Source organism: Archocentrus centrarchus, chromosome 11 (assembly GCF_007364275.1).
Source record: "Archocentrus centrarchus isolate MPI-CPG fArcCen1 chromosome 11, fArcCen1, whole genome shotgun sequence".
Lineage (NCBI taxonomy): Eukaryota > Metazoa > Chordata > Actinopteri > Cichliformes > Cichlidae > Archocentrus > Archocentrus centrarchus.
In genome coordinates, this window is record NC_044356.1 from 26,223,159 (window position 1) to 26,244,429 (window position 21,271).

Here is a 21,271-nt window from a genome sequence, read left to right on the forward strand (position 1 = left end):
TGGCTCATCAAATAGAGAGGGCAAAGCGTTTTCCAAAGCCACAATATTTAGGTTGGATGACTGAGAAGGCAGTTTCAGTATTTCATTTCTCCACCTGTCAAATCCTTTTTGGGGTGGTAGTGATGGTGGCGGCTGTCCCAGCATGCATTGGAAGACTCTTTTGACAAGTTGGCAGTTCAGTGGTGTGCTAACTGAGATACAGAGACATTTTGTTCTGTGCCCTTTTCTGCATCTAAATGCACAAAGTAATAACTATTATTAGAACCTTTGTCTTATAAACTCAAACAATTCCTTACAGATCGTTGATACCGTACGCCTGTGGTTCCCAAAGTCAAGAGTGCTGCGGCCCACGTAAAAACCAGAAAATCCCATGGATTAATTCACCTTGAATTTCTGTTATTAATGCAACCCACCTCTTTGAGAACCATTGCTGGACACAAGTAACCTTTGTGGCACTGCAGCCAACAGCAGCTTAGTTTTTAACATAAAGATTGGAAACAGGCAGCTAGAAATTTACTGATTGAAAATTTCTTTGATTTTCACTTTTTTAAAAGTCTAACTTGCCAGAGGACTAAGAAGTATAACTGACAGCATATACATTTTTTGTAAAATTTTAATTGACATTCATAATAGGATGATTGCTTTCAACACAGCAGGCGGAGCTCTTTGTTTACTTCGAACAGTACTGGCTGAGCTGAGCCGATCACGTTAGGGTCAAATAGGAACCTCTGAAGATGAAAAAGCCAACGCAGAAGGGCCGAAAGCTGAAGTTTCTCTAATGGTAGCTTGAGGCTTGTTCCACAAATGAGCCCGTCCCCACAGACTCTCATACTAAAAACCCCAACTTCACCTATGAAATGAACATGTTTAAAGTCGTGTACAAAACATCCGTTTTGATCTCTATTCCCAATGTTTCATTAGGACTCGTCTGGATTTTTTGAGGTTAAAAGTTTTACTCTTTTGACTGACAAGTGAGGCAGCATGTGCAGCTGTGGGTATTAGGTGTCTGTAAGGCCTCAAATCTGCTAATTCAGGTCAATGAACTGGACCTCACAACTGCATTTGTGATACTGGTGCCTGTTGCATAGCTTGTTGTTTGTGCTAGAGATCTGTTTTTGTGCATTGTACCTGTACAGTGTATGGATCTAGATTGCTAACAAAGCTAGCAAGAATTAGTTGAACTTGGCACTTCACCGTCTCATTGAAATATAGTGACTTATGGCCCCAAAAACCAATCACGGCCCGAACCAAAACATTAACGTTTATGTGTCAAAAGGCCCAGAAACTGATCAACGATATCACAGCAGCTATATCCATGCCCAGAAGAAACTATTTTTGACCATATGTAGCTAATTTATCCTTTCACAGCAACTGTATGGGGTAATTAAATATATATATATATAATAATATATAAAAAAAATAAATAATTTATATTTATAAACCCTTCCGAACAGTCCTATAAACCTTTTCCCACTCTCATACTACAACTTGAATGATGAAGATGATGAATTATGTAGCTGTGCCGTACAGATGGCGATGAAGGTGGTGCTGTATCTTTGCCCTCGGCCGTTTACTTATTTATTTACGCTGAAGGCGTAGGCATAACTTATATCTTTGTCCGAGTGATGAACATAGTTATAGGGTGTTACAGAAATACCAATATACCTGTAAAATCCCGCAATGTAGTGAAAACTCTGCGAAACAGAATTAATAATATATTTTTTAAAAATCCACGATACAGTGAAGCCGCAATAAGTGAACCACGATATAGCGAGGGCCGACTGTATTCCATGTTCTTAAAATTGTATTAAGGTTACATGTTATTAAAGCTAGGGTCGTGGTGACTTTGACTCTTTGGTTTCTGTCTTAAGCCAACATGTAACTAATTACAGAGGTTTGGATTTGCTGATGGTTGGATTTATTACTTTTGCATAAAACCAGGCTGTCACCCTATGTAAAACAGGGTGACAGCCAGGCCTGCGGTGCTTTTTCAAATTCGTCATTCCGTATTTAGAGGTTGAACAAAATTCCATCACAGATACAAATTTTGGTTACTGTGCATTTATGGGTGATGCGTGTTGAACGTGGTACGTGAAACCAACACAAATGGCGAATGTAACATCATATCCGCAGGTTGATGATGGATATGACAATCAAAAGAACTGGGCTTTGTAATAAGTGTTTAAAAAACATATCGATGATAATGACTGTGTGCGATGATTTTTTTGTGCAAAGCTTTGTTGATATTGGCCAACCTGTTAAGGAGGAGATAAGGTACACACAGACATATATATACATGCATACGCTACAATCATTATAGTAAGATTTTAAATTTGAGTGGCACCATCTGTTCATTAAAATCAACAAGAAAGTGGAGAGCTTCAAATTAGCTGTGCCTGTTTTTTTCTCTCTCCACATTTTAACGTGTTTTGTAAGCTTACCTTTGTACAACTTGCTAATAAAACTCTTCCTAATTTCTTTTTCTTCTATCTCAAGCACAAGACAACTTTGTGGTTTGACAAAAGGCATACTACAATGCTAAATCATTTGCTCATTCTATCTCATATAACAGCAGCCTTTGACTTATCTTTTAATTGCAGTAAAGGCATGGTAACTCAAATTCTTTCTCTTTACTCCATTGTGTCATATCTCTCTTCAGTTCAGACACACAGTCAGGATACATCTAGTCTATCTCAAATACAGGCATACCTTTTTTAATTGCATAATTAAAAGCTGGTTAAAGTCACTCTGCTGCTCTTTATCTCTTTTGCAAAAACAGGTAATGCAGGCCCACAGTTGTGCATGCACCTGAAGTGTGTTAAAACCTCAAATCTTCTGTTATCCCCAATGCAGCTGTGCTTTTAGTAAGCACTCATTAAATTGCACAATAAAGCTTTATAAAGCTGAGTTTTTCCACTTTCTCTTTGCATTATATGCGGGAAAGCTGCTGCGAGTCTGCAGGAGGTGATGGCAGCGCACAGTTCAGAAGGTCACTGGATGCGTTTGCGGGTGCAGGAGTCGGGGAATGGTTGCGTTACATCATGCAGCGCGTCAGATGATGGCACATTAGCATGAATAATGCATCCCATGTTGACAAGCGGAGGGAAACCACACAGCGTCTAAATATTCTATAAGGAGAGGAATTCATGGAATAGAATAGCACTTTAGGAACTAATGGGCCGTCAGGTGTCACATCCCATGATGAAGAGGTAAAGGAGTGTGTGGATGTGTCTGTGTGTTTTGTGTAAGTGTGCTGCATGGTCGCTCTGCTCATTTCTGTTCAATGTGAGTTATAAAGCCCCTTTCCTTAAAAAGAAAAAGGGAATCTTTAAAATTTTATTTTAGTTTAGAGCTTCATGTTCTTTGCTTGGGCTTGTCATGAAGGAAGAAGTCTGCTTTTAAAAAGACTGCAAACAGAGCATGTGCTGGATTCACAGTAATTAGATTTCCAGACAGTGGAAGAGGAGATATGTATGGAGAAACATACAGCTGTCACATTATGGCCACACATTTTCTAGGCTTGGATAGCTTCTTTTACTAATAAATAATAAAAAGCCTGGAATTGACTTGTTTGTGGTGAGTGGTAGAAAACTGAATACTAATCTGAAAGTACTCCAATAAAACTAAAAATCCTATATTAATAATAATAATAAAAATACACTAATTACAGTAATGATGCAATACATCACATTACAATACTTTATTATTCAGCGCAATTTTATATACTCCATCCATTTTCTTAAACTTTTCCAGTTCATGGATGCAGGACTGCTGGAACCTATCCCAGCTATCACAGAGTGAAAGGCAGGGGGCACCCTGGACTGGTTACCAGTCTGTCACATTGCTAACACAGCAACCCCAGTCACGTTAACCTGACCCATGCTGTGGGACAGAGGGAGGAAGTTGGAGTACCAGGAGAGAACCAATTCAAGCACGAGGAGAATATGCAAACTCCACACAGATGGACCCCAATCACCCTATGACAGCAGTGATAACCACCACACCTCTGTGCCACCCCTTTATATACTACAGAGCAGATAAATTGATTCATTCATACAAGTGTGTTTATTAGCTGTCTTACATCCCTCTAAAGATAGCAGTTGTTGGAAAAAATCAGGTCTGCACGTGTTGCATCAGTAGCCTCATGTCGGGACACAAAGTGAAGCCAGTCATTTTTACACTTTCATTGATATTACACATCTGTCTGTCTACAGGAGATGCTTGCATGGTTCAGGTGCCTTTTTATAACCACAAATAGTCTGTTTGGTTAAGATGAGGGCACTGCATGAAGAAAATATTTGATGAGAAAATATTTGATGAGAACAGATGCCTGTTTTGGCTGAGAACAACATGAGTGGGATACTGGGACTGAACCAAAACAGTGTGCAACTGTGAGCTGAAAGACACTAAAATGCTAGGCTGCACAGTTGGGTGTCTAAATCTTTCTGAATTTCTCATGAGTGACCAGTTTCACATTCAAAAATATTGATTTTATCCATTGATTTGAATTCAGCTTCTATGAATACTCTCTTTTGACCTTATTGGAAAGTGTAGAAAAGTGTTAGAGGGTACCTCCCAATAATTCACTCAGTGATACTGTGTTGACACTAATGCTACGTCTCATCAATCACAGTTACAGAGCGCATGGAAACTTTTTAAAAAAAAAAAAAAACACATTTTACAGTTGGGTTCTCCAAGGCTCCAGTACTTAATTTAATGCATTCAGATACATTTCATCACTTGCTATCATATTAACGATTCTGACTCACTCTTCAAATCTTTACATCACAGCTAACTGCTGGCAAAAAGCAGAAAAAAAACATGCACTGGGTGATTTTTTTTCACTTCACATACTGATTTCAGTAGTCATATAAGTGATTTGAAATTGGGGCAAAATGATGATTATTAAATTTTAGTCATGTTTCAGCTGCAGGGAAAAATGTTTTACATATACTCTTAGATTCTACATGTTAGAGGATGAAACACGCTCAACTTAAACCATCCACCATAAGGCCCTGAAGCATGGCTTCTCCCCAGTTTTTGCCCCAAGAGGATAATTTTCATCATTCACCTACTGATTATCATTTTAATACACTTTATTCCATATTCATATGTAAGGCTATCCTGTGAACAAATCCACTTACGTAATCCTTCCAAGGGTTGAGCTATCCATCGATCTTGTCTATCTTTATGATTTGATATATAGTATTACCCAGCCCACATATCGTCGCTCACATCTCAGACAGACTGACCCACTTCTCTTCCTTTACCCGGAAAACAGACTGTGCCTGGAGGGGAGGCTGGCCACGACATAAGGCTGCTGCAGAGCTGACTGGTTCAGGAGTCATTCTCAATGGGCTTCTTTGCCTCCCCGTCTTCCCTCAAGTCATTACAGCAGCAGCAGATAACAGACAGAGGGAATGGATGAGTTTCATTCCAACGTGGCACTTCCACTTGTCTGATCATTCAAGGTCATATCAAACAGATCAATAGGACTACACTGATGTCTGGGGAAGTGGACAACCTGCGCGCGTGTGTGTGTGTGTGTGGGTGTATGTTTCAGACACAGGCACAGGACGATATCTCACTTCCCAAATCTGACACTAGATGTCAGTGGAATGCAGCACAGGGATTCAAATGAGTTCATCAGCACAAGTTCCTTTGTTTTTTTTTAAGTCATCACACAGTGCAGTAACAGTGTACATATTTAAAACCATATAATGTGCTCATCCTATGCGGATGCTCCATTTAGGACTCGAGGGCAACAATAATTTCACTGAGCTAATGTAGAGGAAAAAATGCGAAGGGAATGTTTTAACACCTTGCTTGGTTAGTTGAAATCATGCTTACCCCCCCCCTTCCCCACCACCACCTATATGCACACAAACATGCACACACTCCTATACACAGACACACACACATATACATGTGTACACACACACGTATATACACACACATACAGATGTATATATACACACATGCGTCCCACTCATATGAAATCTGTATTATTTATGGAATGATTTAAGAAGTAATAGCTAAAAGATCAGCTATACAAGAGAAAATCACTTGCTTGCTGTCACACTGACAGAGATTAAAGTTCAGTCTTTATTGTTGTGACTATTTCTGTGTTGCTAGTTTGATGGAAGAATTGCATTCATATTTAAAAGTCACATAAGATTTTCAATCATTAAACACCCTCCATACAGCTGCTTCAAAGGTATCGTGAATTCACCAGTGGTTTCCACGATGCTACAGTAAGTATGTCATCAATATGGAACTTTCATTTAAGATGGTGTCTGCTGTCGTATTGCATGACATTAAAGTCTCACAGTATAGATCCACATGTTTCCGAGTGATCACATTACACGAGTGGAATATTACCGTGTTGGGGTAAGGAATCATTATCATATCAATAACACCATTTATCACTGATATAATTAGATAGCTGACTGCATGTCATTCCAAACTGGCATATATAAATTCTTCCCTACAGCCCCTCCCAGCACACCTCGCTCCCCAAGAAGTCATTAATGTATCCCAGTGTAATATTATCACACGGCTACATTCCTCCTTTCTATCTAATCTAATTCATCAGGCTAATAGGTCATAATTAATTGCTCCATTATTAATCGAGTGATGTCATACCAATATGCCTGAGGGTGAAATGAAGTGTCTGTCACCAGGAACACTGCCGCCGCGTGTCAGTTGTGTGCCTTGTGGATGTGGTGATCACAAGTTTGAGCGTGTGCCTGATGCGGGCACTCCGCAGTGTCAAAAGCTCATCAGACTCAACTGTCTACACATCAAATGTTTCACTGTTCGGTGTGACCGTGTGATTACTGCTGATTACCTCGGGTCAAAAGGTTCAAACATCATTGAGGAGGATATTACACTCCTGGTGGGGCATGAATATTTAACTGTCTCATTCTGGTGGTGCTCGCTTTTTGGCTAACTTGAGCCAGAAGAGATGATGATTAGCCCTGCAGACAGGGCTAACGACCTGGGATGGATTAGTCTGGATAGCCATTGAATGTGGCAATGACATGGAGTGGACAGACTCATTCATGTAAAGGAGGAAAGGAGTCAAGAGTGGAGACTAGTGAAAAGAGCTTTGCTCCCAACCAGTGAAATTTGCAAAGTACAAGGCTTAGGATTCCAATGAATCTAAACACTGCAGTTGATGCTACATATTTCAGTAACCTTTAACTGTATTTATTTACATTCAGTAAACCTCAGTACATTAGTGGTGGATTCTGCCAGGTGCAGCATATGAAGCATTATTTCTGCTTTTAAACAGGTATTTGTAAGCAGACAGAACTGTGTGCATGTTTATAGTACTTGAATCATGCAATACTGTTACAAAGAACAGACTTCAGTAACAAGAAGAGCAGCGAGTCCTGGAAAAGATCACGGATGGTGAAATTGCGCCAATTTATTCAATTCAATGTAAATCTGTGTTTTCTAAGCCACACCAGCAGCAGTACACCAGGTGGGAGTGCTAACATAGCATGGAGGAAGCTTACAATAAATAGTCTGCAGTTTGGAGGTAGCTGGTGTCATTTTATGTTCATAATAGTTTTTGACTCAACCCCAAAGGGCGGTCAAGTGAGCCAAAATGACTGGAAATCTCCAACAGTGATGATTTTCTCAACTTCTTCTCTCTCACTCACTTACTGGGAAGCTGTTATTGTACTTGCAGCAATGTAACATGCTGTTGTCACTTTGATATCATTTCACTTCACCCGTCTTTTCAGCACCTCTCCACATATGATGTGTGTGACAGGTGCACGTTTATTTATCTCAGTCACTGTCATTTGTTATTTTACTAAAAAAAAAAAGGCTTTCTTTTAGCAGTTCATGATCAGGTAAATCTTCTACAATTATTTCTAAGGCTGCAAGTTTATCTCAGGTGAGTACTTGTTACTTTGTCTGGAGGTTCTGGAAATAGTTGGATTGGTGCACCTCTAATCAGCAATGGTACTGTGTTGGTGTGTTGGTAATAGAATTCGGATTTGGACATGCAGGAGTCAGTCTAGGAGCATATGAAGAGATGGAAGACACTGTCAGAGACGGCAGAGCTGAGAAACTGTGCAAATGTACTTCAAAAATGAAGTCGTGCTGTTTTAAAGGCAAAGGTTGCTCACACTAAATATTGATTTTTTCTGTTTCTTGATTCATAAAAACATTCATGGCAATATTTTTGAAAGCATACACCTATTCCTAAGTACTTTACAAGTTCCTGTGAGAGGATAAACACACCCCCCCCCCCCCCCCCCCCCCCCCCCCCCCCCCCCCCCCCCCCCCCCCCCCCCCCCCCCCCCCCCCCCCCCCCCCCCCCCCCCCCCCCCCCCCCCCCCCCCCCCACCCCCCCACACACACACACACACACAACATGTGTGTTTCCAAACTTTTGACTGGTACTGTTGATATCAGCCTCACTATTCGCTGTTTAATCACACACAGTTCACAGCTGTATTACATTACGGCTGACCCTAAACCATTATTTCCTATGCTGGAACTGAAAACACTACACACTCTCTCACACACACACACACACACGCACACACACACTTTATTTAAGAGCACAAATGCAATGCATTTTCAGAGCTGCAGGGTGTTGTGTAACTTATGCTGTGTGCAATTATTAACTTGCTTCTTTCTATTAAAATCCTTTGAATTTCCGTGGCTGCACTGTAGATAGGCAAAGAAGTTTCTCCTCTCCTGTAATTTCTTTAAGAAGTAGCTTTTGGAAGGGCGTTTCATGTAGTAATACTGTAGTATTAAGCCTGTAGTATTAAAGCCAACACCAATACTAACAAATCATACAAGACTTAAGGGTTATAACATGAATATTTGTATCCCAAATCCTAAGTGAAAAACTCACTGGGATGTAATTAGAGGAAAACACAAGGGGGAGGGCTCTCACTTTTATGCATTTTATGTGCCTTTGTTTTCCCCAGAACCCCTTCACATCTGAAAAATAGCAGTTATCTACTTAAATGATGATTCAGTACCAACTGCGGTAGAGTTTATAGCCTGCTGTAAAATTTCAAAGTATCTCTCAGCAACTTCTGGCAAAACATTTTGCTCTCCTGCATGACTGAAGAGACACACTGGCAGGCCAAGACAAATGCACAGATCTGCATTTTGTTGGCAGACGTTTAGACTGATGTTGGGGTGAGCACTAAAAACCACCTCAGAGAGATGTATGTGGACATACTTCTGCGCACACACACACACACACCCACACACACACACACACACACACACACACACACACACTGAAATGCATATTTTAACCACCTTGCCAGCACTGGCACTGCATCATTGTAAACCATCTGCCCCTTTGTTTCAATCAGCATTGTAACCTTTCCCAGAGAGTGTGTGTGTCTATTTCTAGAAGTCGTGTGTGTGTGTGTGTGTGTTATCACTGGCGCACATGCATGCTTGTATATCCAGTGTGTGTTCTGGCTGCCAAACGTCCATTTGGTTAGACAGTATTGCCAAGGTGAGGTGGAGGTCAATTCTACACAGCTGAATCATTGAACAGCACTGAGTTGAGCCGCTTCCAAGGCTGGCAAAGCGGCGCATAGCACAATGTCATCATCTGGGAACAACAACAACAAAAAAAATCTCAGTGAGGACTGTACTGCTGAGTATTAGGGGTGAGTGAAGATTCACTCCATATGACACATTTTATTGATTTAACACTGTATTTACTTTTCAAACTGTCTGCTTTTCAGTCACAGTTCAGTATGACTTAAAAAAGATATTTCCCTGTGTCTTTTCACACAGAGTTGGCAGTCAAAGCTGTGTTTCTTCTCCCCTTTTTTTTTTCTGTGTGGGGCCAAAGATGCTCAGTCCCCACTGAGCATTTCTGCTTTCATCCTTGGATGTGATCAATAATGGATGGAACTCCCACAGTCTGACAGGCAGGGATTGCTTGGAAAAAACTTGGAAAACCATCCGCAATTCTGCCAGCCCTGGAGCGCCGCATCGGAGACGGGGCCGCACTTGGCCGCCAATTAGCACCAGCATTTTACAGCCACTCGCTGGGTGCGACTGCTTGGAGGCATGCTCAAAGACACACACATACACGCACACACACAAACTGACAGACACCTCTGGAGAGCCACTGACCTACTCCCCTAACCACTTTATTGATCTGTGGGCCAAAGATGTGAAAGCCTATTGAGGTCATCATTAATGTTTCATCATATCCAGAAAATGTCAAATGTGGCTTGGGAGCGTAAACATGGCTGCGTCAGATGTTATGGACTCATAAACATGTGAGTGCTTTGAAGAAATCCTCCATGCTTTCATATGAATCATACATGTGAGAAGAGATGATACCATCTATAGAGATGGCGATCAGAAAGGGTGATGCAACCATTTCATCATGATTTGTTCTGATCTTGTCACTCACTTTCCTCAGGACTCCCACAGAGAGCTATATGTTATTCTGAATAATCATCCAATTGGCTCTGCCTCTGTCTTCTGTTTGGCCTGCAGTACAAAGTGTGTATGCTTATGTTTTTTAGGCTTTTAGGTCATGTATTCTTTGATAAATATTCTAGCATCCACACACACACATTGTATGTATATATAAATATATACGGTGCATTAGCTGGTCTATACATGTATGCTATCCCAGAGGGGCAGGTCTAATGTAGCAGCCGTGCACTCTTTGGCATGCAACTGCTGTGGATTTTCAGTCTTTCTGTGCCATCATGTGTACCCTTAGATAGCAAATAAACCTGGATGCCTCTCCTCTGTGACCTGCAGTATGAGGGTTCCCTGCAGTTCTTGGAATGATGTGATAAACGTCACAGTTATTTTCCTGCTGTGTTCTCTAATTTTGGGGGCTCCCTCCTCAGTCCCACAGACAGGGGTTCCCGAGTCCAGTACAGAGGTCCATTCAAAGATTCAAAAAGTCAGGATTTATGGGTTGGCTTAAGCACAGACCAGCCTTGTTTGTGAGACCCAGACAAAACCCGAGCGGGGGGGACATAAATTTGACTTTATGGGGAGAACTCGTTCTGCCCTTAAAAAAAAAAAAAACAAAAAAAACATAAACTGACTAAAATGTTAATTTAAGGCAGAACATAATCGTATGCTTTGTGTTGTACTTGCTGTGTTTCTCTGGCTGTTTTACACACTCTGAGATTTCAACAATCTTATATCCTCATTGCAAGCTATGTTGTGTAAGGGATCTAATAACTTGAGTAGAACATCAGCTTCAGTGAATGCAGACTGTGCTGGGATAACGTCGACTGAATTTGGGTTACGGCTGCTGCTGTTTGCTTCCATGCTACATCATCCTTGGCACAGTGATGATAACAGCTGGCTGACACATATCAACAAGCTTCTGCTGCCACAACTCAACTAGATTCACTTTTTTGTTGAAATCCCCAAGATTTTGCTTAGCACACCATGGAAGCTGGTTGAATTCCTATAGTTCGTCTCTCTGTGTGCCTGAAGGTGAACACAAGCGCAGGGCCATGAATATGATGCAGTACTTTTTTTCCTTTGAGTGTGGCATTAAAATCATTAAGATTATTACTGAGTTTACTTCTCTGTCACAAAATATCTCAACACATGAATCTGCAAATGTTTTAATTTTTAAAGCATTATGACACCCTGTAGAGTTATTGACAGCTACAGTAGCAGTGCTACTGAGCAGTGTTCTTTTTATGAGTGTCCGGTTACAGAAGTGCTTGTGTGTTATCTTCATGCTGTTCCACTTATGATCATTTGGTGCCAAGAAGCTTACCAACACGCCAACAAATGCATAGGAAAAACATCCTCAGGCTACCAAACACATGTAAACAATACATGATGCATTCAAAATACTTGTTAGGCTTCTCAAAGATACATGTTTGCATGAGAAAGAGTGGAAAAAGCTTTTGTTTGTTTACAAGAAAACTCTCAAGTGCCCCTTTGTGCACAAGATATCTCTAAATGCACTAAAAATTTTCTGTTTTCCTGCTTTACCCCCCCCACCCCCACCCCTTCACACTTTGCACACGATGCATACAAAGTGTGATGATCATGAATGGGTCAGTGCCTTAAAATCATGCTCAGATACAGATAGCTCTTCCCATACACAGTTTACACAACTGAAGAAACAATGAGGAAAACACATTTTTAAATAAAGTCTGACCTTAAATTAAATAACTAATGCAACAGAATAGGAGACACTGGATTTAACATACACTGCAGGTCTCCCTTTTATCTCACCCCTTTCTCTCCATGGCACTCCACAGTGCAAGCTCTTATTAGACCAGGTCCATATCTCTAACTGAACAATGACTTCATGTCTCTGCAGTTAATTATCTGCCTGATCCATACCATAGAGAAGAATGAATGAACTCCAATGTTCTGTTCCATACACAGGCTGCCCTAATGTCCTTTCCATATAGGCAGGCACAGACAGAGTCATGAGACAGCGCTATTAGACCAATGTAATGAGTTTACGTATGAGTAATGGCCGCACACTTTCTGACACCGAGCCACCCGCACATCGTTTCTAAGGCACTTTCTTCTGACTCTTCTGGCAAATCTTGCGACTAATTTTGCAGGTTTAATCATTTTGAGCAAACAACTTCTGCATGGAGGCTGGTGTATGACTGGTGGATGTTAAACAGTGGATATGACGCAGTTATGTACAATTATATAATATATGAATTCAAAGAGGTTCTCAGTTTCAGTTATATCTCCAGTGCCTGAATACCTGCATGCTATGCTGGCCTGAAATGGTGTAATGACCCCAGCTGTATATGCTGGTCTTGCATCAGTGCTTTTAAACACCTCAGCCATCATTCTGCAGCACTGGTGTTTATTTAAATGGATTTGGCCTGCTTAGGTTGTAAAGAGAGCGGGCATAAAAAACTGAGGGCTAGTGAATTACTAGCAATAAAGCTGCGAGCCATGCTGTGTCAGCACTAAGCCTAGGTGGGCCAAAGGGCCATGCAGGACTACCAAATCCCCAAGCTTGCCTCTAACAACACCCTGAATTCTTGCTAATTGTCTCTTTTTGTCATCCCTGTTTACTCAAGCCTCACCACTCTCTCTGCCATGATAGATTCAGGAGCCTGACAAGCCATGTTTGATTGATTTCTCTCCCTGACCACTCAGTGGAAGGACTCCTGGCTGTGTGCCAGCTGTACAGTGGGCCGTCCCCGGTGTGTGTGCGCTTGCACTCGCGCACACATTTTGATGTGTGCATGCACAGATGGAGCCACTATAGCATAACCAGCACACTATAACTCTACAGTAGGATACTGCGGTGTACGGCGCTTTGCCCGGAGGGTGTCATTAACATTTAGAAACAGCCCCAGCATCAGTCACACTGCCTCTGCTTAGGTGTGTTTAACCTTTCTATATAGAGGGATACGGCAGCCAGAACAGAGGGGATTTAACAAAGAAATAGACCTGCTAGAATGGAGAGAAGTATTAAAATGTAAAGGGAAGTTTAACAAGGGGCACTACAAAGGGACAGAATATCTCCATGCATCTCTTTTGGGTATGTATGATTGTGAAAGTCAAAGCAAAGTCATTTGGATTTATGTGCAGAAACAGTGGGACTCTAACAGATTTTAACTCATTTTCTGTTCTAGTGGGTCTGACTCTGTGCTGTTTCAGCCTTTGTGTGTGCCAGGCCTGAGCAGTTCTCATGATGGATGTGCAGGGCTGTCATCTCCAGATCGCCTCAGTTAAGATGATAGATCCGAGCCTGCTGAAAGGTCACTTAAAGTTCACAGCTCTGGAGTTAAACTTGCACCGCGCTTTCCCCTAAAGTCAGACACTCTGCTGCAGACGATGAAGACAATTCGACTGGCGTTCACTAAAGTCTCACTGAGGCACCGGCAAGCGTCCAGCAGGCGCATTGGGCAGAGCTGTCACTGCTGTTGTTTAACATCTGCTAGATATGGTTGTGTATGAATGTGACTGTGTATTACTCGTGTTATGGGGACACGGAGTAAATCTGTTAACACGGTGACATTTTGCAGTAGCAACTTCCCTCAGGGACAAAAAGCAGGTCTCAATAATGTAAATAATTAAAGAGTAGCTTTGCACGATTCATAGTTCACAATAACCCAGGCTTTTGTGCAGCCCCCTCAGTTCACCCACTGTCTGAATGACACTGTTTTACTGCCTCCTCCTGATTGGTTGCTCCTTTCAAACAAAAGATTTGAAAAGCAGGTGGCTTCATTAAGATGACCATACTAAGAATATCCGCCCCCTCTGACATCAGATTTAAGGACAGGAAAAAAAAAAGTGTCTCAAACAGAGTGTTTAGTGCAGTCTGAAGCATGAACCTTTTGCTGCACTGACCTCATTATTGGAAACTTAGGCCATGTTTACTATAGGCATCCACTATTTTAAGTGTATATGTTTGAAAGAAAACAAGCAGAAGCATAATAGATCCCCTCTAAGTAAGAAATTAATGTAAGCCAATGTTGTGTCCTCTGAACCATTGAAAACATGACTGTGTGTGTGTGTTTGTGTGAGAATGAGAGTGAGAGAGAGATGCGGAGGGGGGAAAGAGATATTCTCATTATCACTGAATAACTAAGCAAGCCCTCGCCTGCCAATTATGGAGTGTGACTGTCAAAGTTGTTAACATGTCTTTGCACAGATGTTGTGGCAAATGGTTATATTACATATATAATGAATGATATTGAGTGACTCTACATGTGTATTAAATTTGTCTTCTAAGGTAGCATTGAGTGTTACGCTCTTAAAAACAGCTATATAATTAGATTGTGTATAGCACATTTTCATGGTTCAGCGTGTAATGTTGACACTGTTTAAGTCGAATATGCAAAGCGCAGAAGGTATGTGCGGTTAATAAATGCCTCAGAATGTCATAAAATGATGAGTATTTGGCGCCTTAAAATATGCGTCACAGTTAAAGAGCACTACAAACGGCACAACATGCTGTATATGATCTAAACCCAGTAATCTAATGGTGAATTATGAAGCATGGTTAAATAAAAGGGGTGCATTAGCCATAGTTGTCAGCTTACACTGATTGATAGACCAACCACGTGAGTCGTGGCAGCCGGGGTGAAGTATTGAGCGCGGAAAGCTCTGAGTGTATATGTGTGTAATTGTGGACTGACATATATTACAACTATTATCAGAAAGGTAAATCACTTTATGAAGTAAGCTTATGTTATGATGAATGTAATGCAGTATGTATCGTTCAGCACGTCCAACACAGGAGGAGGTGTGCATATAAAATTGTAATTAGAGGCTAAGTATTCCATGTGTCTAATGACATAAATGGATATGTGACCATCTGTAAAGGAGAGTGATTTTTGTTCAAGTTATCTTCCATTACCTGGTTGGCTTAAAGTAAAACCACATCAGAAAAGACCCTTATGTTACCCTTAAGCTACATTCTTTAATTTACAATGTCTTTATAGGAATATGACAGTTTACTGACAGATTCGTTTAATGACTATTTAAGCTTGTGCTTTGGCTAAAAGCTAAATTAAAGCAGGCTAAAACTGGAAATATTCAGCAACTAATTGATTCAAAGCAAACACTACAAAGCATGAAAAATGAAATTGGCCCTTAGAGTTAACTACTGTAGATTATTACTGCCTTCTGACACAACAAAAGTCTTGAACTGATTCACTCTTGACTCTATATCACGTGTCTGTTGTATTTAAATGAAATGGGAGCAATTTCACTTTTAGGAAACAAATGTATTCACTTTCTTTTTGAGGGCTAGACTAATACTATTGAAGTATATCTCATATGGTTAAGAGCATAGACTGTATCCACATTCTGATGCCTCAATGCCAGCCTTTTGGTTGCTGTTTTTTTAGGAGCCAAAGGTGATCATATTTGGAAGAGAGTGTGGCCTGTAACATCAGCTTGATTGGTAAATTGCATCCAAACGTGTAGGAGCACAAGTAACACACATATAGTACACTTCTCAAAAAATACCAGAGTTCTAGAGGTGTTCTATTGGATTTAAGTCAGGTGGACATGAGGGAACAGTCAGCAGTATCAATGCCTTCATCCTCCAGGAACTGCCTGCATACTCTCCCCACGCCTGGCATTGTCGTGCACCAGGGGGAACCCAGGACTCACTGCACCAGCACAGGGTCTGACAATGGGTCTGAGGATTTCATCCCGATACCTAGTGGCAGTCAGGGTGCCATTGTCCAACCTGTAGAGGGCTGTAGGTCCCTCCGTGGATATGCAGACCATCACTGACCCACCACCAAACTGGTCATGCTGAACGATGCTTCAGGCAGCATAATGTTCTCCACTGCTTCTCTAGATGCTTTCACGTCTGTCACATGTGCTCAGGGTGAACCTGCTCTCATCTTTGGAAAGCACCGGGCGCCATTGTTGGAGAATTTAGGTATTCTGTGACAAAAGCCAATCGGGTTTCATGCTGCCAGGCAGTGAGCATGGGGTCCACTAGAGGACATCAGGCCATCAGGTCATCAGGCCACCCTCATGAAGTTGATTGTTTGGTCAGAGACACTCACACCAGTGGCATGCTGGAGGTCTGGCAGAGCTCATCCTGTTCCTCCTTGCGCAAAGGAGCAGATACCGGTCCTACTGATGGGTTAAGGACCTTCTACGGCCCTGTCCAGCTTTCCTAGCAGTGGCGGCGCCACGGGGATGCTAGGGGGGTCTATAGCTCCCCCTGGAAAAGTCATAGCACCCCCAAGAAAATAGCTTGTGTCTGTGTATGTTGAGAACTGAAAGAACAAATGATCCCTCATAGCACCCTCAGTAAAATGCTTAGCCTCCCCTTAGCACCTGCAGAAAAATATTTCTGGAGCCACCACTGTTTCCTAGACTAACTGTCTGTCTTCTGGAATGTCCTCCATGCTCTTGAGACTGTGCTGGGAGACACAGCAAACCTTCTGGCAAATGATATGCCATCCTGGAGGAGGTGGACTACTTATGCAACCTCTGTAAGGTCCAGATATCACCTCATACCACCAGCAGTTAAATTGATCCCAGCCAAATGCAAAACCAGTGAAAAAAAGCAGTCAGAAAAGATGAGAAGATAAAAAATGTCACTGGCCTCTTCCTGTAAAACCATTCCTGTTTTGGGGGTTGTCTCATTGTTGCCCCTCTCATGCACCTGCTGTTAATTTCATTAACACCAAAGCAGCTGAAACTGATTAACAACCCCTTCTGCTACTTAACTGACCAGATCAATATTTTTGAGCATATTTTGAGTGTATATCCACTGGTTTATATTATGTAACTAGCAAAATACAGTTTTGCGCACCAAAACTGGACAAACCTCACAAACCTCTCACAAACTACTCATAGCAAGCTACATTCCTGCTAAATATTGTCCAGAAGGAACTAACAGCACAAACATATTATACTGTTATGCAACACAAAGAAATTATTTTCCCAAGGTTTCTTGTGATTTGTAAACACACAACCTGGGAACTCGTTGGCTAGGCTGCGTGCTTGGCCTCTGGAGACATCAGCCAATATTTTGAGGCTTCTGGTGTAGCCAGGATATACAGATGGCAGATAACGGATTTAGCTGCTTTAAGACTTCCTTGTAGATGTACTGGTCAATGTTCATTAATGATCATTAGATTAATACCTTTTTACAAACAGCTTTGCAACCCAGCTTTTCCTTTCACATTGCTTGTGACTTAATCAGTGTCATATCTGTTGCAATTTAAGCCTGCTCCGTTCTGTGCTGGGGTTCTTGTTGCTGCTCTTCTCACACCTGATTTTCCACGTATGCAACTTGGAGGGGTATGTGGTCCCAGAACAGAGCCACACTGCCAAATATAAACCACTGCAGCTGGAAATATAAATATTCTTTTGACTATAGTGGTCCTAACTGAAATGCAGATACCTGTTTATACAGATTATCTAATATGGAATTTTACTCCAACTTTACTTAGATACAATGGATAAATCTCATCTGAATGGCACGTACAGTACCAGTTAATAGTTTGGACACAACATACCTGCTATTTGTTCTATTGTTCTATTTCTTTTAAAGCAACAATAAATAATTTGAATGAAAAGGTTCAACTTGATTGATATATATAAATAGTGTTGTGCTGTAATTTACTTCATAACTTTCAGTGATGGACTTCTGATTGTATATGTGTTGCTCCTTTGTCATCTGTTTGTTTAGACTGAGAAGTAAGTATTTCACAAATCATTTGTATTGCAGGGCTGGCTATCAAATATATGTCTTATAGGTTAAAATACAAAACAAAACAAAACAAAAAAACAAACAAACAAATGAGCAGTCCAGAAGGAAATTATTAAATTTACATGTTTATTTTACAGTATTTTTACATAGATAAACACATTTAAGAATCCACAGCATAAACTTCTTTAACATAAACTTTATGTTTCTGCAATTATTCTCACTGCTTAGACCTTGGAGGTGGTCTGACCTGTAGCAGGACTCTAGCACTGAAACCTCAGTGTTAACAGAATAATTGTGTTTGACAGTTAGCTCATCCAGCGTGTTCAACGCATGTAGTGTTTAAGCATGACAAACCACCTCCTCCATTCTCGCTCTCACTCTTACCAGCAGACTGTTTATCTTTGCACTCTTTGCAGCTTCAAGCCAGCGAAGCTCTTTTTTTTCAATTACACTGCCCAGCTGTAGGTTTTATTTTTCTACCCATCATTCAGCTACAAGTGATAGATCCTTTTAAACACTTATGTCTTGGCTAAGGCTTTGATGGTAATGAATATCTATACAGTATAAAAGCTATATTGTGTAAGATCTGCAGCGGTTGGGGGGGTGGGTGGGTGGATGGGGGTCCAACCTACTGGGAAAATTCCCATTATAGAATGAATTAGAACTATAGCACCAGCAGGTTATAAACCATTGACTTTGACATCTATTGTCTCTCCCTCAGTATCTGTATTTAGACATGCACCAGTATCCCAGTTATGTGGATTATCCCAGTTTTGATCATATTTGGGATGAGGCATTTAAATGGAGCACAGAGAAATCTGGTTCTTCATATTCCTGTACAAACAATATTTTTTTGTGGTTACCAGTTGCTAAGTGCTGCTATCACAGGTTCCAGAGTAGTTCACAATCAAACTGTCAGTTTAATCAGACATCCTGTAACACTTTCATTGCCAAAAGACAAAACTCACACAAAACACTCCTGAAGTGAGAGACAAAACCGATGCTCAGAAACTTGTCTGAACAGAAGTCTGCAGGTGGAAGAGCCCAGGATAAAATATACACATCCTAGGTCTGTACTGATGGACAACTATGAGGATGATGGCCAGAGCAACATCTTGCTGAATGATTATTATTATTATACCAGGAGGGGAAACAGCAGGAGAGTGTTTCTGTCTGAGAGTTTGGTTTTAAATGAGCTCTTGATGAAAATTGTACTTTTGTAGGAATGTGTATCTTCTATCCAACATTTTTAGTCACACGGGATGTGTGTTTGTTGGTGAGAGACTTTGCTGCGTCTGGTGAGGGCATGGTGCAGAGTGGAGAAGAGACAGATGAGCCCTTTGACGCATATAACAACAGATTGAATGAGTTAGTACTTGAACTATAGGCCTAAAGCAAAAAAAAAAAAAAAAGTGAGAAAGAGGAAGGCAAATGCTGTGACTCAAAACTGCTTTAGTTGCTCATCTGTTGTATCTATTGTATGTGAACAAGTTTCTCCCATTGGTATAGCCTATGTTCTTTCTCTTAATGGTGGAAATGGTGGAAGTTGGAAATAAAGCCCTGAGCATTTTTCTCTCTCTCTCCAGCACTGGTAGTGTTTTGTGTGTGTGTGTGTGTGTGTGTGTGTGTGTGTGTGTGTGTGTGTGTGTGTGTGTGTGTGTGTGTGTGTGTGTGTGTGTGTGTAGGCCACAAAGAAACCATTACGGAGGATGGATAGGGCTACCTCAATGAGCACATCCATCCCCCACCCCCAATCCAGTGGTGATGGTATCGTTACAGGGGCTCTCACAGAGTGACAATACGAAGCTCGGCCAACTCTAATACATGCAAAAAACAAACAAACAAAAAAAAAACAAAACATGGAATACTTCAAAAACCTGATCATTATCTGTAATACTTAAGTCCAGGTAAATACACCTAGAATGGCCGGCTGGGCCCGATGGTCCAGTTCCCATGCAAGCTGCAATTGACCGGATGCAGAGGCGAGTGAGACTTCCTCTCAAAAAGCAAGAGAAAGGACACATGTGAGGTCATTCTCTAAAATATACTGTAGAAGCTCCAAGTGTTTGACTTAAATGATCCTGAAAACACAGGATCATTTAAGTCTGACAGGAAGAGGAGCATGATGAAGAAGAAGAAGAGTTGGCAGAATGAGATACTAGTCTCTGCAATCGGTCACAGTGAATCTAATGGTTCCTTTACTGCCATTACCAGCACTACAAACCCAGCTTTGTATGATGTGACTAAAAATAATAATCCTTTGAACAATCAAAACAAAGGATATATTCCTTCCTAAATGGCGGTCTTTTTTATTGATTTTGCTGCGCTGACATTTGAGATGACTGCAGCAAAGGGAGATGAAGATCAACAAACTTGAAGGTGTGCTCAAGGCCACCGGAGGGCCACAATTCTACAGCTTTAAATGGATATTTCCCATGTGGATTGTTAGTTTTTTTATGACTTAGTTTCAACCACACAATAACAGCTTTCAGCGTGTCGCAAGTTTCTAAAACTACCACACCGTACCGTAGGATACTGATCACGGCAGTCAAAGCCCAGCCCACCATTCTTAGTGATGTGCACAAAGAGAAGAAGAACAGCAAAGTATAAACACATACTTTGCATACAGCGGTTTGAAGAACCAGACCAAGACAGGTGGTCCCGAGGGGTTTGATTACAAATGCTACGAGCTTTTCGCCATCACAAACAAACAACAATCAGTTCAAAGACAGAGTATAATTCAAAGTAGTCCGCGACACTAACTTTCATCTTCTGGAGCCTTCATCAGCATTTGATGGGCAAAAAGGTAAATGCTTTGGTTCTCACAGTAATAATGTTATGAAAATTATCTTTTCCTAAATCCTTTTCTTGTGTGTGTTGATATAACAGGCAATTTGTGCTAATTAAGGATGGTGAAAAACGCCTAATTTAAATGTGCCATTTGCTTAAAGATATGAAACAACAGCAGTTATGTCTGATACATTAAAATATAATATCTCTGAGGCTGCAATTTGTATCTGGATGAAGCAAAACAAATGAAACACATTATGTGTGACTGCTAAGTGCAATCAAGTATGCAACTTTTTGAATCTT